Here is a 16479-nt window from a genome sequence, read left to right on the forward strand (position 1 = left end):
AGTAGAAGCCTTATTAAAGTACAGCAGAAAGGACTTCTCCCCAGAGGGAGAAGGAGACCCAAAAGGCAGAATCATGGAAGGGGAAGGTCTTCCCTCTTTTATAGCTAAGGTCTTTTTTTTTTTTTTCAGATTTCCCACATTCCTGTCCTTTGTTTTGCCTTATCTTGCCTTTGCAGTGATAGAATGCAGTTGGGAAGGCCCAAAAGATGAGTGATAGGTGGGCTGAAGGAGTAATCTGGGCAGGAAGGGCCTGGGGCAGCTTTTGGATTAGCATCTCTGTGTTTGCTGTGTGTTGCTTCATTAACATTTCCTTAGAATGGGTTTCTGGCTTTGGGGACATTAACATTTCAATTTCCCCAAGTACTGCTCTGGTTTCCTGGACTCCATTCTCAATAATGGCCTCCATTTTATTTATCTTACTCAATATTAGACCTGATTTACATAATTACACTAACTACCTATCTTTAAATCTGGCTTTAGTGGCTAGGCAGAAGGGGGACACGAGGGGCCAAAGGGAAGATGACCCTTTCCAGGTCATTCCCCCAGTGACCCACCTCTTCCAGCCACTTTCAGTCTAAGAGAAGTTATCACCAACTAAGTCTATTTAAACTAGAATAGACTGATTACATTGGAGCATTTATAATCTATTTCTGCTCTGAATATACCTGAATTAACACTGGAACTTGGGGGAACAATTTGTTATGCTTTAGATATTAGATGTCCCTGAAAAGCTCATGTGTGAGACAATACAAGAATGTTTACAGTCAAAATGTTTAGATTTTAAGAGTCTTAACCTGATTAGTGCATTAATGCCCCAACAGGAATTAACTGGATGGAAACTGTAGGCAACTACAGTATGACTGGAAGAGGTGGGTCATTGGGAGCATGCCTTTTGGGTTTACATTTTGTTCTAGTGAGGAGATCGCCCTTTCTGCCCCTACCTCCCTCCCTTTCCCACTTCCTGATCATGTCTGGAAACTCTTTTCTTTACTATATTCTTCTGCCATTATGTCCTGCTTCATCTCAGACCTCAAGGTATAGAGTTGGCCATCTATGAACTGACCTCTGAATCCATAAGCCTTCAAATAAACCTTTTCTCCTCTAATAGCTCTTCTCACACCTTTTAGTCAAAGCAGCAAAAAAGCTGACTAAAACACACCTCATATTCAAACCACAATCTTTGAATGTGATTTTTTTAACAATGTTATAAAGTAGTCCTCTTCTTCCTTGATTTTTGTTTTCAAATGTAGGCACAAATATTTTGGAATTCATCAACTAACAGTGGTATCTAATGAATATCGAAAGAGGAATTAGTGCCAATCCTTCTTGAGTATTTCAAAAAATTTAAAAGAGGAAACACTTCCATTTTATAAGGTCACCACTTCATAATGTCAAAGTCAAAGAAAATAAAACTATAGGAAAATATCCCTGATGAGCATAATTGCAAAAATCATCAAATAGTACTAATAAAGTTAATAGCACTTTAAATGATCAGTCACCTTGACTGTATTAAACAACTGCTATAGTAAAACAAATACTTGAAATGGGAAACTTATTAAGATAATGTTTATTTTGGTTCATGGCTTCTGAGCTTTCAGTCTATGTTGTCCTCTTTGCTTTGAGGATGTGTCAGCAAATCATAGTAGAAGCATGTGTCTGAAGAAAATTGCTTACTTTGTGTCCAAGAAACAATAAAAGGATAAAAGAAACTAAAGTTAAAATGTAAAGGACCAGGTATTGTTAAGTTTCTAAGCTACACTCAAAGCCTGAAATTCCTGTAGCTGTTAAGATAATTCCCGAGACTGCCCATTAGATAATCCCCCCTGACCACTTAGTTGCTTAACAACTTGGACCCAGTGCATCTCAGCACGTAGGCACCTCAGGGCCTAAACCAATCAATTTGAATGTCCACCCCACTTTAGGACTGACCTATCACCCCTGCCCGACCGGTTCCCGCCAATGAATGTACTAATCATGTTTGAGAGTTGTTGTTCGATTTTCCTACGCCTCATGATTATTTGCTCTGATGTATGCAAAGCCCCGGCCCTCCCCAAAAAGTGTACGTAAGCACTGTTTAACCCCTGCTCGGGGCTCTTGGCCGCTCTCCCTTCTTGAGTGAGCACGGAGCCCCAGCGCACTGGATCTGCAATAAACCCCCTTTTGCTGTTGCATGATTCGGTCTCTTGGTGGTCTCTTCCTCCTTCGTTTGCTGGTCCCTTACAACAAGAGATTGGCAGAGGATTCAAGATTCTACTTCTCCTTTACAAACATTTATTCAATTAAAGACCAGAAGATATACAGTAGACCTCATATTTTTTTAAGATTCTACCAATTGTCAATAACACCACTGTGGGTAATAAGCCTTTAACACATGAGCCTTTGGGGGATATTTAAGATCCAAATGACCATGTGGGATTTATTGCTGGGATTCAACAATTGCTCAACATAATAACCATACAATGAACCATATAAATATTTGTAATTTTAATGTTTTACATATCAGTTAAAGTAAATTTAAATTCAAAATGTATCAATTATTTGGAAATACCACATTAATAATTTGAAGGATTAAAAATCACATGGGTATCTCAATAGATACAGAAATAACACTTGACGAACTTTTGTACAGTTTCATGATAAGTCCTATACAAACAAACTATAAAATAATTTATCTCAACATAATATAGATTATATGGAAAAAGTCTATGGCAATACTGAAAAACTTAGAGATTTTCTGTAAGCTCAGCAATGGTGAATAATTCAGTCTCACCATATGTGTTCAACTAAGTGCTGAATGTCTTAGAAAAACTAATTAAGGAAAAGACATGAAAGCCATACAAATATAAAAATAAATTATTGAAATGTTTTGTTTGCAGTGGGCATGATAAATAGTCTAAACATAGTAAATTACAGTATATAAGAGCAAAAAAAAGTTATGTTATGCATTAAAATGATATATCTGAAAAGGAAGTTTAGAAAACAATTTTATTTGCAATAGCCTCAAAAAATAATAAAATAATTAGGAGTAAACCAAGAAGTTGAAATACTTGTTCAATTTAATCCATAAATCTTTAATGAAAAAAATTAAGAAAACACAAATAAAAGGAAAGACATTTTATGTTCATGGAAGAAATGAAGACAGTTAAAATATTCATAATTCTCAAAGAGACAGATTCAATGTGATTTTTATCAAAATATCAATAATATTTTTTAACCAAAATATGTTCATAAATTTCTATGCTCACTATATTTCTTTTGTCCCAGCTATTCTATTTATGCTGCATACTAGACACAATTAAGTAAATTTACAAGAGGGAAAATAGACAACTGAGAACAGCAATTGGTATTCAAACACCTTTCTCTTTGAAATTCAACACTATTAAACATCTTGGATTAATTGTGATGCTTGAAATATGGATTTGCTGAAAAGATATATGGTAGTGATGCTAAATATAAACATATGAAGAAAAATCTAGACTTTTTATCTATGCCTTCCATCAGCACCTCAATTTCTATTAGGGAAAACTGTTTCCTACAGTATGTATCTGAGACTAGAAGCATGATAAGATTCAACTACTCCTGTCCTGTGACCATAGCTTAGAAAGTTTTGTAGTTCATGCATGTATGAGCTCATAAAGTCTGTTTCTGTAATGATAAAATTATTTGACCTACACAGATATCTGGGCTTGCTGTTATGTTTCCACATCAATGCACAATTGCACATTATATCATAAATGACATTTTTTCATAGCAACAGCTTTTTTGCAGTAAGAAAAATAAAACAAACTGGAAACCATATCTGTTCTGAGAATGTTAAAGCTTTCTAATTTTTTCATGACTTTGGAAAATAGAATTTTATCAATTTAGAACCCATAGCATTAGATGTCTTTAGGAAATTTTAAAGTAATAAAGGTTGAAAAGCAGAGCAGATTATTGGACTCTCTGTCCATATGTGTGGGTAGGTTCTTGTCTGGTTACAGGGAAAAAATTGGTTATATTTATACCTTGTGCTAATAAAGTAAGTTGGTCTAGATGCAAGTGTGATAAATATTAATTATAATTTATAGTTTGTAGAACTTTAGACATTTTTGGTTTGTTTTGTTTTTGTTTCACTTTGGTACTGAGAATTGAATCACATAATGACTATTTCTAATAAGCTAACATCACATTGAATGAGGAAAAGATGAAAGCTTTTTCTCTTAAGATCTGTAACAGAGTAAGTATGCTCAGTTTAACCCCTTTTATTAAACATAGTGCTAAAAAGTCCTACTCAAATCAATTAGGCAAGATAAATAAATAATGGTCACTCAGACTGGAAAAGGAGCCCTCAATGTGATGTTAGCTGTTGGCTCATTAGAAATTGTTTTTATGTGCTGGGGTATGTTCTTTTGTGTCAAATTGTTTTATAAATTTCATCAGAAAGGGATGTTGAATTTTATTAAATGTTTTTTTCTACATCAATCTTCAATCTGTTAAGATAGTGTTTCACCTTTATTGATTTTAACATATTCAACCATTCTAGTATTATTACTATGCATTATCCTTGATCACACAGAATGATCTTTTTATTGTGGTGTTGTATTTGGTTCAGTGAAGTCATCTGGTTTTGGACTTATCTTTGAAGAGAGGATTTTTATTACCAATTCAAAATCATAACATGTTTTTGGTTTATTTGAGGTTTCTATTTCTTCAAATTCATTCTTGGTAAGGTATATTTGTATAGGAATTTGTCCATTTTTGTCTAGTTTATTGAGCTTGTTAACATATAACTATTCATAATGATATCTAATGATCTTTTGTATTTCTGTAGTGTCACTTATAATGTTTCCCTTTTCATCTCTGATTCTATTTATTTGAGTTTTCTTTATTCCTAGTTAATCTTGCATGGGGTTTACCTATTGTGTTTATATTTTCAAAAAAACAACTCTCTTTCTTTTTAAATTTTAGTCTCAATTCTTTCTCATCTTTTTTTATTTAATTCCTTCTACCTATTTTGTTCCTGTTTAGATAATTCTTTTTGATGAAGTAATAGGTGAACTTTTTTTAAAATCTGAGATCTTTTAATATTTTTGATGTGGACATCATGATTGCAATAAACTTCCCTCTTCTTTTTTTTTGCTGTATCTCCTAAGTTTTGATTTGCTGTGTCTCCATTTTCATTTGTTTCAAAAAATCATTTTACTGACTTTTTAGTTTGTTCTTTAACCCATTGGTTATTCATCAATGAGTTGATTAATTTCCATGTATTTTTATAGCTTAGAAAGTTTTTCTTAGTATTTTTATTGCATAGTAGCCTGAAAAAATACTCAATATGATATCAAATTTGAAAAAAAAATTGAAGAATGTTTTGTGTCTTATGATAAGGTCTAATTTGGAGAGTGTTCATCATGCTGGTGAGAAAAATGTGTGTACATTAGCATTGCATAGAATGTTCTGTAGATATCTGTTAGGTCCACTTGATCTGGGATACAACTTAACTCTGATATTTCTTTGTTGATTTTCTATCTACATGATATATTCATTTCATAAAAGAGAGCTGTTAAATCCCCAACTATTATTATATTATAGTCTATTTCTCCCTTAGGTCTATTAATACTTATTTTATATATTTGAGTTTTCTTATATTGGGATTCGATCCAAGTATGTTAAGAATTATTATTTTCTCTGATAAATTGACACCTATATCATTATATAATGATTTTTTAATGCCTTTGATTCATTATCTATTAATCTAATATGAGTATGGATATTCTTATTTTATTTTAGCTTCTATTTGCATGTAATATCTTATTTCATCCCTTACTTTCAGTCACTCTATGTGTGTCTTTACAGATAAAGTATGTTTCTTGTAATCAGCATGATTTGGATCAGTCATTTTTTGTTTTTCTTTCAGTTTTATGAAAACCTGGTGTTGCTCTCTTCTGTCCTGGGAAGTTTTGACTCAGAAGGTGGCTGTCAAAAAAATAAAAAATGAGGCACATCTATGCATTATTTCTTATCTCTTAAAGACTTGATTAATGTTCTCTTTATCTTTCACATTATAAGATGTAGACATGGTTCATCTATATTTGACCTTTTTGTACCTGGCTGTTTGTATTCTTCTCTGTGCTTAGGAAGTTTTCTGTTATTATTTCTCTTAGTAATCTTTCTTCCCTTTCAATATTCTCACATCTTTCTTGAACCACAATAATCCAAATACTTGCTCCTTGAATACTATTCTGAGTTTCCCTTAAGTGTTCATCATTTCTCTTGAGTTTTTTTTCCTCCTACTATGTATTTTCAAATATCCTGTCTTTCAGCTCACTGATTTTCTTCCATTTGATCTGACTTGGTATTGATGCCTTCTATCATATTTTTAATTTCACTATGCATAGTTTTTCAGAACAAATATTTCAGTTTAAGGGCTGGGGTTGTGTTTCAGCAGTAGAACACTCGCCTAGCATATGCAAGACCCTGGGTTCAATCCTCAGCATCATATAAAAACAAATAAAATAAAGATATTATGTCCAACTACAACTAAAAAATAAATAATAAGAAAAATTCAGTTTGATTTTTATAAATTCCTTCCATTTATTTATTAAGTTTCTTTGTTAGAGTTTTAAAGTGTTTTCTGATTTTCTGTGAAAAAGCTATTTTAATTTCTCTATTTCAGTATCCACTTCTACTAATTAAGGACTCATCAGTTTCTGATACCTTCCTTTGAAGTTCCTGATGCTTGTTGGTGTGAAATTTTTTGTGGGCATTGAACAATCAGGTATTTATTCTAGTCTTTCTAACCTATTTTTTTCCTGACTTTCCAAAATTTTAAGTAGGCCAACTGCTCTCTGCTTTAGTCGATTCTACTATTTCACCAATAGATGTCCCCAAGGTCCAGATTTGCCACAAACATAATGTTAGGGTGTTGTTACTAGATGTCAATCTAAGCTTAGTTTTATATAATTCTGTTGGTAAATTGTTCAGAAAGAAATAGTAAAGTACTTAGAGACAGTAGTTTTTCTCTACAAACCACTCACTGGGGCCAGGTTATGTCCAGATGGGCTGATGATAAACTGTTTAAAGCCTGAGTCTGAGAGCTGAAAGGGCCTACACAGGGTCAGGGGTATGGTAAGTACCATGCTATAGCCCTCAGGGATGTAGGCCAAACATAAGATTGTCCTACTAGGTGCAGGTCTCTGCCTATTGCAGGACCACTTCTAGAGTTCCATCTAGGAGCACTGGCCTTGCAATAGCTGTGTAGCCCAAGGTTGGGAAATTGGTGGTGATGACAATTCTTGGCCATGAAGTTTAGTGTTAAGCTGGGTTACACCTGAGTCTCACAAATGTATGGACCTTCATAGTCTTGAAATTAGGGTATGTGTTCCCTAAGCCTACTCCAAGGCTGAAATTTATGTGGCTAAAACAATGTGTCATCCTTCACATGCACAGATCTCCACCCAAAGCTGGAGCCACTCTAGAATCTTTATGAACTCTGGCCTGTGTAATGAAACTTCAGTTTCTATGTGGTGCTTGGTCTTGTTACCGCTGTTTACCATGACGACTCCTTGCTTCCCCAAATTCTGAAGTATAACACCATAGGAGCACACCGAGGCAAGTGCAGAGTAGAAAGTGAAAGGCTTATATAAGGATAGCAGAAAAGACTCCCACTCCCCCAGAAAGAAGGGGACCCAAAAAGTGGAATCCGGAAACAGGAGGTCTTCCAACTTTTATATCTAGGGAAGGTCCTAGGGTGGTTTGATTACCATCTCCCTGTTTTGTTGGAAGCTACTTTATTAGTTGTTCTTTAGGATAGGCCTAGAGCCTTGGGGACATTAACATTTCAATTCCCCAGATGTTGTTCTAGTTTCCCTGGCTCAGATCCAATGCCATTTCCTTTATGGACTCTATTTTCCATATGGTCTCCATTTTCTTTATTGAACTTGATATTAAACCCGATTTATCTAACTACACTAACTACCTATCTTTTGGCACTGAACTCTTAGGCAAAGCCCCAAGCTAACTTTTATGCCCTACTTCTTAGCAGATGAAGTCCCACTCCCTACTCTAGCACCCTTAGCACCCTTAGATTGGAAGAAAAGTATTGGAAGCAATGTCTGCCTCCTGGACTAATGCAGTTTCAAGTGCTCAGTATGCAAATTTTGATATGGTGTTAAAGGTGGGGAATGGTGGCCAGTACTTAGTTTTGCTTGTGCAGACTGGCAATAGGTTTCACATTTAAGACTTGGACTTAATTTTCTTTCCCTCTCCAAAATGAGAGATGATTCTCTTTGCTGTGCTTCTTGCAATTGAGGTAAAGGTGAAGCAGCACATGATTTACTTCCTGCCTTCTTCAATGCTACCTTTAGGATTGTTATACTAAATTCAGGGACCTTGGTATCTCACATGATTTTCTTAGCTCCTGTGCTGGTAGTTTGACACATGAAAGCTGCTCAACATGTTGTGTCTTTGAAGAAAAAGCATCAGAGGATCTTACTTAGCTGCTAAGTAAGAGATTGTTATCTTAAATTATGATATATGTTCTACCCACATACCATGTTTTCAAGGCTGAAAACTTTAATGAATTTCACTATTTTTTCAGGAGGGTACCAGGGATTGAACTCAAGAGCACTTGACCACTGAGCCACATCCCAAGCCCTATTTTGTATTTTATTTAGAGACAGGGTCTCACTGAGTTCTGTATCACCTCACTTTTGCTGAGACTGGCTTTAAACTTGTGATCCTTCTGTCTCAGCCTCCCTAACCATTGGGATTATAGGCATGTGCCACGATGCCCTGCCAATATTTTTTTTGTGTGCATAATGCATAAAGTGACTAACATAGAAAAACATTGGAGATGATCCTAAATGTCTGTCATTTAAAATGTTTTTAAATTGTATATATTGCACAAATTCATACCAATTGTTAATCTTTGATTAACATCAGAATGCTTGAATAACCATCATGTGTCAGAATCTTTCAGATATTTTAAAATACAAATTTATTGAGATATAATTTCATGTAATGCAAGGTATCTATTTCAAAGATGCAGTTAGATGATATTTTTTTCAGCACTGGAAAACTGAATGATTTTTGCAAATGAATATATCTGTGTAAATATTATACCAATTAAAGATATAGAACACTTCTATCACCCCAGTAGCTCTCTGTCTCATTGAAGTCAGTGCCTATGCCTACACTTCAAACACTAATATGATTGTATTTTCTATATATCAGTTTTCTACAAAACTATATATTAATGGGACAGGTGCAATTAATTAATTGTTATTTGATTTACTATTTTATGAATAGGATTACATTGTTTGAATATACCACTTATTTTACATTTATTAGTCTGTTGATGAGCATGCAGTCTGTTTCATTTGTGCTTTTTTATTATTTTAAAGGTGCTATTACAATTTTTACCCAAATAACTAGGGTTTTATGGACATATTTTCATTTATCTTTATATCATACCTAAAACTCAAACTCCTAAAATATATAGTTTGTTAAGTTAAATGTATAGAAAATAACTACTTCTTTCCAAATTTGTAATATCATTACAATCCATTCCAAGCCAAATATGAAGTTACCATTTTTGACAATATTTTGTATATTCAGTCTTTAATTATTTCTATTTTGATAAGCCATGAAGTAGTACTACATTTATATATTTGTTTAAAATTCAATTTTCTGAGCATTAATAGTGTTGACTACCTCATAATATGCTTAATATTATTGAGTGTTATATCTAATAACTTGCCCATTAATAATTCAAGGTATCATTTCAACAGATTTATTTGAATGTAATTTGCATGTCATACAATTCAACAATTGTAAATGCAAAATTCAATGGGATTAACTTTATTTACCAGATTTTACAACAATGATCACAATAAATTTTAAAGCATTTTCATAATTCTATCCATCAAAATGTCCAATACCTTCAGAGTCACTTCTCATAACCTTCTACTAGTCTATATTTTGTCTTTATATAGATTTCTTCATTGTAGGCATTTCAAATAAATTGAATCATACAATATTTAGTCTTTTGTGATATGCTGCTTTTACTTAAGCAAATAGTTTGGAGAGTTATTAACATTGTAGCATAAGCAATTATTTAATTTTTTTATGACTGAATAATACTTAAATTTATAGAAATATTATATTTTATCAGTTAATAAACAATTGGGTTGTTTCCAGTCTTTGGTTAGTATAAATAATGCAGCTCTGCACAGTAGTGTACAAAATTCTCTATTTTCATAAATTTTTAGTTTTTTAAGTTGTATTTAAGGAGTATAATTATTAAGCCATATAATATTTCTGTATTTAACTTTTGAAAGGTTGCCAAATGTTATGATTTGGACAAGAAAATGATCAGGCGTTGAGGGCTTGGTCCCCAATATAGTAATGTTTGTAGGTGGGGCTTTTGGAAAATAATTTTATCATGAGGACTCTGAACTCCTTAGTGTATTAATCCATGGAATGCTAAATGGATTATTGGGGAGTGATGGAAACTGGACATGTTTGGAGAATTACTTTATACTAGGTGTATGCCATGGAAGGGTATTTATTATCCTTGGCCCTTTCTCCTTTCTAGCAGTCATGATGTGAGCAGCTTTCCTCCATCACACATTTTCTCCATAATACTCTGGCTTGCCTCAAGACCAAAGCAATTGAGCTGGCAATCATGGACTGAAAACCAGAAACCATGTAACAAAATAAACATTGCCCCTTTAAGTTGTTTACATCAGGTATTTTAGTTACAGAAATGAAAGTCTGCCTAAGACACCAATAATTTTCCCAAGTAACTTGTATCATTTTACATTCTTAACAGCTATGCACAAGAATTTAAATATCTCTATTTCCTCACCAACAATTGTTAGGTGAATGTGAAGTGTTATCTCATTTTGGTTTTTATTTATTTACATTTCCTTGATAGATAATTTACCTATTGGTACTTTGCATATATTTTTGAGGTTTGAGGAGCCAGTACCCTTATTCTAATTGAGTTTTTTATTCCAATACAGAATCATAACCTTTCTACATATATTATAGGTAAAAATCCATGATGGCATTCTTAGCAGGAAAAATTGTTTTATGAAGTCCAATTTTCCATGTGTAATTTAAAAATTCCTTTGAGCAAAAATTAACATGACTTAAATTACATATATTTTAAGTAATAGAAAAAGAGGTTGGACACTTAATATGCCTTTTTCTATGAAACCAAACACAGTAAATAAATAATATTAATCTATCAGTAACAAATATTTTATGAGTTTCAGATTAATAAATGAATGTAATATTAAATGAGAATTGATTCTTAGCTGCCATATTTGGACTTATTTTTAAAGTTTTTGCATGTTTTTATATATGCCACTATTTACTTTTATTGCTTATGAATACTTTATTGTATGGGTATATCACAATTTCTTTTTCCAAGCACAATTCAATGGATATTTATATAATTTCCAGGTTATTATTGTTATGGATAAAGATGCTATAAACATTCATACATAAGACTTTTGTAGGTTTTTTTATAATTATCATTAGGTGGAGTGATTTTTTTATATTCCAATAACAAAGACTTTTTCATATATATGTATTTCATTTATATGTAACTTTATGACTCAATTGTAACGTTGGAAAACTGGCACTGAGAAAGAGGAAAACTAGTATAGAAAGTACTTAAATCTAAGGAAAAGTCCTATTCAGTAAAAGTAAAACCTGAAAGGTGGATGCTTAGGGTTTACAGGAAGACAAAAGTAGAGAGAAATAAGCTTCAGAATGAGATGGAGAATACATTTAAAAAGTACTACCACTTTAATATTTTGCTTATGTTTTTCTTCCATAGAAGTAAATCTGTACACATTTATTTGAATAAAATGTTTACTTACCTTATCTCCTTTGCCAGGAAAAGAAAAAAAAATCAAAAGACAAAAAATGTTAAGCATTTCTACCACCATAAAGAAATGACATCATTTGTCATACCTAGTGCCACTGGAAGAGGATAGCAATACAATGTAGAATCCCAAAGACACAGATATTGAACTCTGAAATAAACTATTGAAATTTGGTTCTAACTTTTTAACTTATTTGATGTGTAAGTTTGTACAAGATAATATCTCTGAGCATTTATGATTTCACATGTTGAACACAAAATGATCATAATTGCTATTGGGGAGGGTCCCAGGGAGCCAAAATGGCCATGAGGGTTGTCAGCAATGAGTCCTTGTACACCCACAAGAAGAATTTCAAGCAGAACACACAAGGTAGCAAGCAGGTGTTTAGTGGAAGGATCAAATGGAAATGCCCACAGCATGGGCATTATGTGGACTGTTCCTGAAGAGAACAAAGCTCTCCCATAGTCTGTTTTTTTGTTGTTGTTTTTGTCTTGTTTTGTTCTGAGTTTTTTTTTTCTGTGTGTGTGTGTGTGTGTGTGTGTGTGTGTATAGTTGTTGTTTTGAGGCCTTGGTTTCTTTGTTCTAGTCTCATTTCATATTTTGTCTGGTGATTGACAAATTATTTATTATATCTCATTTTTTTGGCCAGTCGCAAATTTTCTTTATAAGGGTTATAATGACCAGGTAAGACAATGGTTTACAATGGTTTGAACTGATGGTGCCTCAAAGAGGTTATAATTAACTATTGCTTTGATATACAAGTTCTCTCCCTTTTATTTTTTTTGAGGGGTGTTATATGTGTCTAGATGTTTGTCTGTTTTTTAGGGTTTCCTGCTTTTCCCAGTCCTTTAAACTATGGAGTTCATTTCTTTTTCTTTTCTTTTTTTTTAAGCAGGAAACAGTTTTATTTGGCTTCAGCTAAGTTCAGAGGGCACAGCTTTTGCTGTAATCAATCAATACCCTGAACCCTGAATTCTGGTAGTTTTAGAGTTTTATACCCAGCATGTAAGGGGAGGGGCTCAGAAGTTCACAGTCTGCAGAAGTCACATAAAAGCATTTTTTTCTTTCATTTTTCTGGGCAAGTTAACCCTTCAAAGACAGTACCTGAGAAGAAGAGTGCTTCTTCTCCTCTTTTTTTTTCTCTCCTGCCAGCTATTACCATGGAGTCCAATTGGTAACTTCTCTTATCTTAGAAATGTAGTCATCTGTGTGAAGCCCCAGCTCAAGGCCAGAGGCTAGGCTTACACATTTTTACAAACTACTCTACTGGATACATGTTTGTGAGAAACTAGGAAGGGGATGTCCAGCATCTGAAGGGCTGATTATTTTCCTGGCCAGTGACCAAGTAAAACCGGGAAACATGAAAATTAGAAGTTTGTCTACATTTCAGTCTTTTGTAGAGATTCTTTTGCTGACAGTCCTAAAATCAGCCAAGGTGAAGATTTCTGGAGAAGCCCAGTTAAGACTTTTCTGTGGAGAAAGGGGGTCCAACTTCAATAAAACTTAAAATGTGTCTTATCCCATAAAAGCAATTTTTTTTTAAACTTTAGTATTTATTTTGTTTTGAATGTACCTCCTCTTTGCACCTATTTCCCTGGTTTCAACTGCATGGGCTAACGTAGCCTTAACCTTATGCTATCATGTAACTATATATTATCAGGCTTCAGAAGCACAGTAATTTCTATAGGCTATGCTACTGGTTGAGGAATATCATATATATTATTTATTTTCTTACATATACATTTGATATCTTCCCTGTATGTTGTTTCCCCTTATTATTCCTCTTCCTATCTGCTCTTAGGTAATTAACTACCTAACAATAATGGTAACCTAGCTACAAGTTTAGTTGGAATATTTAAAATTTATCTTTTAAATTTGCCTATAAATTGGATAAATAATAATCGTTAGTCCCTCTTCCTTGTTTGGGGAAGTTATTTTATAATAAATCAAAAAGAAAACTCCATCTCCATGCACACATATTTAAACTACAAGCTGAAAGAGTTAAGGATAATCCATATACTGCCACTGATCCTTATACTGCTTCTGAGGCTTCTAATATGTATACATGTTCAATTCAGAATGCCTAAATAACATGATTACACATTGTTTTTATTCTTTTTGGCTGTTATTCTCCTATTAAGTCATGTTAATAATTTTTCATACTTTGATATCATATCAAGAAAAATACTGTCTATATCAATGTCTTGAAGTGTTTTCCTATCATTTCTTTAGTAGATTTGTAGTTGCAGGTCTCACATTGAAGTTTCTGATCCATTCTGAATTTATATTATTTCATGATGAAAAGAAGGGAATTAATGCCATTCTTCTGCATATGGATATTCAGCTTTCCCAGTCCAATTTATTAGAGAGGGAGAATTATATTTTGTGTTTTAAAGCTCATTAAGGTATCTATAGTCCAAAATAATTTCCTATATTTCAAAATAACTAACTCAAAAGATTCCCAGCCATAAAATAATGAATGTTTGAGAAGGAGCAAATGCTATTTATCTTGATTTGTTCATTACATATTGTATACATATATCTGATTATTGCACTATATCCCACCAACATGAATTTAATGTGTCAATTAAACATAAAAATGTTAAGTAGATAATGAACTGTGAAACAATGCTGTCTCCAATTTAAAAGTGTTCTATGGCAAAGTCTTCTGGACATTCACTTTGAAAAATCAGCTTCTATTTTATCAGTGGGGCAAAGTTTCCTTTTTCCTTCACCAATGACTTATTTAATTTTGTTCTACACCATAGCTATTTATATTAAAGACACTTAATAATAATGAGAAAATAAAGGGCTCTTTATAGAAAACATCCTGAGCATAATATTAAGTATTCTCTCACGTAAAACGTAGATTTTTATCCATTGCAAACTCTTACAACCTTTCCCTGAAATGAGCTTCCTGTTGTGATTCCATCTCTATGCCATAACTTACTGCTCATTAGCAGCTGGTTTATTCTTCACTGAAATTGTTTCTCATAACTGCTGCTCTATGAGTAAATTGGTGAGACAAATAAAGATATGTCAGTTTTCTCAATACACCTTTTTATTCTCTATGAATGGTGTTTATGTAGTACATATCAAGCCAACAATCTATGGCTCTAATAAAGGGGTGATGATAAATAAATGGTGGTATAAATTAATTAAGCTTCCTTAGTTTCAAGGATAAGTAAGATGCTTTGTCACAAGACTAGGTGTTACATCAATAAGTGTGCCAGAAATATTCTAGAGATTTTTCACATAAAGAAGTTTTTGGCTCTTTATCTATTTCAAATATAAGGATAAAAGTATCAAATACTTTTTCAACACTCCCATAATTTCATATATTTTCTTCTTAGAATCACTTAGCCACTTTCTTTTCTCTTTCTTCTTTGATGAACAAGAGCTCTTTCCTTTACAAAACAAGCTTGCTTTTTTTGGTTAATTTTATATTTTCTGGTATCTTGATTCTTCACTTATCTTTGTTCCCTCTCATACACAAACTCTCTTCTTTCTTTTCTTCTACCAAGAAATACAAAATAATTCCTCCTCTGAAAAAGAATGACATACATCATTCCCATCATTCTTCTTAATCCCTTTTTCCTTCTACCAGTACACATATCAAAATAATAAGTAATGACTCACCATTGTAGCACACATGCAAGGCTGATATAGGAAGACCATAAATTAAAAAAAAAGAAAGAAAAAAAGAAAAAAATAAGTAATGTATTCGTATTCACTTTCAGATGTAATATTTATCCATAAGATTCTGAGTTCCACTTTTATTATCATAATTGTAATTGATGTTTCATAAATCAAGTAGAACAACCTAAATATAAATTTAAAAAAACTGTTCTCAGTACTCAATATAATTTGTATGTAGAAAATTTTAATCTGATGATTACCCTCTTTTAAAAATTTTATTCTTCATCTTCAGCAGCAATACCCACTTTTGTTTCTTATTCAACCTATGATATTCATTCTTCATTCATTCCTTTTTATTTAATGTTTTATTAAATAAATATATTCCTTAAAATTATGCCACTAGGCTCTTTCTCTGCTACAGATTTAAACCAGGGAACCTTAAACCACCCATGTAATTTAAACTGATATATTTCATTGGATTGGAAACCACACCACTCATTTAATCCAGACGCGTCTTATGAGATCTTCTATGAATTTGCAAGTTGTTAATGGTATTCACATATTGTTATTTGGGTTTTAATATATCCAAACATATATATGTACATACATAATTTCTTTCCCAGATTCATTATTTTCATTGTGTTTCTGTCTCAGTGGAATCAAAATATTTCAGAAAAGACTACAATAATATATTAACATGTATTTACTATTACACTAATTGTACTTTTGATTTTCTCTAGTTAAATTTTTTGTGATATAGATAATATTCTCCCTTTCAAACAACAGGTCATATACTTTAAGATATTTAGCAACTTGATTAAAGCAGTATGATATTTGGTGGGAGTTTTAGAATTTTAACTCAAGTGTTCCAAGTTTCACTTTCCATAATACACATGCTAACTTCCAGTTACACTAAAAAACTTGGAGTTCTAGCCATTTTTCTTTTTCTTTCAGCCTCATTCCA

Source organism: Ictidomys tridecemlineatus, chromosome X (genome assembly GCF_052094955.1).
Source record: "Ictidomys tridecemlineatus isolate mIctTri1 chromosome X, mIctTri1.hap1, whole genome shotgun sequence".
Lineage (NCBI taxonomy): Eukaryota > Metazoa > Chordata > Mammalia > Rodentia > Sciuridae > Ictidomys > Ictidomys tridecemlineatus.